Source organism: Pseudophryne corroboree, unplaced genomic scaffold (assembly GCF_028390025.1).
Source record: "Pseudophryne corroboree isolate aPseCor3 unplaced genomic scaffold, aPseCor3.hap2 scaffold_2560, whole genome shotgun sequence".
NCBI lineage: Eukaryota > Metazoa > Chordata > Amphibia > Anura > Myobatrachidae > Pseudophryne > Pseudophryne corroboree.
This window is the reverse complement of record NW_026969220.1, coordinates 37,501-40,000: the sequence shown is the minus strand read 5'-3', so window position 1 is coordinate 40,000 and position 2,500 is coordinate 37,501.

Genomic DNA, 2,500 nt, shown 5'->3' with positions numbered 1-2,500 from the left:
TTCCAGAGAGGAGGCTGTCGGACGGGGAGAGCTGGTACCGGGCTCCTGGAGCCCTGCCTGGGCAGCCTATGGAAGGGAGGGAGCCCTGGCCCTGCTGCTCTCCGAGCTCCGGCCCTGCTGCTCTCCGAGCTCCGTGCCTGCTCTGCCACGGGTCCTTTCGCAGGAGCTCCAGGGAAACGGGCTTTTCGGCCCCTGACAGAGTCCCGGCTCTCTCGCTCGCCTCGTTGGTACCTACTGATCCGGCGGAGGTGTTCTCCGGCGGGTAGCGACACGGACGGCCGAGGGCGCGCTTCACCCAGGCTTCAACCGTCTCCTCCCCGAGCCCCTGGAAGTGCAGCTGGGCCGCGGGCGCCCCGGTCCGCACTCATCTGCGAAACTTCCACAAATTGCAGTACCCGATTTGGCCCGCCGGGGGGCGCTGCCTCCGGGGGGAGAAGGAGACGTGCCCGGCCCGTACGTCGGGCTCCAACGGATGCCCGCCGTGGACCCTTTATAGGCCCCATCCTGGTCCTGCCATGCTGTTATCGGAGCTCCACGGCTATCTTGTCACTAAACCTTTCGTTTGAGCTCCAGGGCTTTTTGCTTTTTGTAACCCGGTTCCTGGAGCCCTGCCTGGGCAAAATCGGATGCAAGAAGGCCCTGCCCATGCTGATCTCTGAGCTCCGCGCATCTTCTGTCACGGGTCCTTTCGCAAAAGCTCCAGGGAAACAGGCTTTTCGGCCCCGGACAGAGTCCCGGCTCTCTCGCTCGCCTCGTTGGTACCTACTGATCCGGCGGAGGTGTTCTCCGGCGGGTAGCGACACGGACGGCCGAGGGCGCGCTTCACCCAGGCTTCAACCATCTCCTCCCCGAGCCCCTGGAAGTGCCGCTGGGCCGCGGGCGCCCCGGTCCGCACTCATCCGCGACACTTCCGCGCTGGAGTCCGACGCTCGCCGGCCGCGTCCCCCGGCCCGCGGGGGCCCGGGGGGAGGCCCGACGCGTGCGGGGGGAGGCGGCGGGCGGCGGGGGCGCCCCCGCGCCACCCGACGGCGCCCCCCGGTGGCCAGAGGCGGCTCGGAGCGAGACGATCGGGGGGGGACGGCGGCGCGTGACCCGCCCCGGCCCCCTTGGCCCAGCGGACGGGCAGGCGGCTCCCGGGCGACCCCCCCCGATCCCCGCCGCGGCGCCCCCCGGTGGCCGCCTGACGCCACTGCGGGGGGTGCAGATTCCGTGTGTCCTCTCGGATAAAAACAAAAGAAAAGGTTCCCGTCGGGCGAAAGTAAGTGGGACGCAGGGCCCCGGGCCCCGACGGTCCGCGCGCGCGGCGCCCCCCGCTGGCCGGTCGAAGGGAGGACAAAAATAAAATGAAAAAAATTTCAAAAAAGCACTCGCCCCAAACAGACGAAAGGTACCCGGTCCGCCCGGATGAACCCTCCCCCGTGTCCCCGCCGCGGCGCCCCCCGCTGGCCAGCCGAGGTAATACACGATTGAGAGGGGGGGAGTGAAAAACAGGGGCAAAAAATGAAAAACACCCCACCCGTTTGAATGCAAAGTCCCGGAGCGGCCAGGGGTGGACGCCGGTCCGCGCGCACGGCGCCCCCCGCAGGCCAGTTGAAGGGAAGAACGGAACGAGACTTAAAGATAAAAAAAAATTTCAAAAAAGCACTCGCCCCAAACAGATGAAATGTACCCGGTCCGCCCGTGTCCCCGCCGCGGCGCCCCCCGCTGGCCAGCCGAGGTAATACACGATTGAGAGGGGGGGAGTGGAAAAAAAAAGGGCAAAAAAATGAAAAACACCCCACCCATTTGAATGCAAAGTCCCGGAGCGGCCAGGGGTGGACGCCGGTCCGCGCGCACGGCGCCCCCCGCAGGCCAGTTGAAGGGAAGAACGGAACGAGACTAAAAGATAAAAAAAAATTTCAAAAAAGCACTCGCCCCAAACAGATGAAATGTACCCGGTCCGCCCGTGTCCCCGCCGCGGCGCCCCCCGCTGGCCAGCCGAGGTAATACACGATTGAGATTAAAAAAAACCAGGCAAAAGACAAAAACACACCACCGATTTAAATGCAGTGTTCACGAGCGCCAGTCCGCGCGCGCGGCGCCCCCTGCTGGCCGCGTAAAAAAAAAAAATAATAATAATAATAATAATCCACCGTTGTGAATTTGCGATGTGTCCGGTACGGCGGCGGCGGGGAGGAGGTCTCCCCTCGTCGGCGCACCCTGGTGGGGGGAAATAAATGAAAGGGGAAAAAAAAAAGAAGAACAGCCCGGGCTCTCGCCGGCTTCCGCAGCCCGGGCTCCCTCCGGCTTCCGCGGCCCGGGCTCCGTACATACAGACAGCAAATGAAATAACGGACGGATGGATGGAAGAGAAGAACAGCCAGGGATCTCGCCGGCTTCCGCAGCCCGGGCTCTCGCCGGCTTCCGCAACCCGGGCTCCAGCCGGCTTCCGCAGCCCGGGCTCCCTCCGGCTTCCGCGGCCCGGGCTCCGTACATACAGACAGCAAATGAAATAACGGAC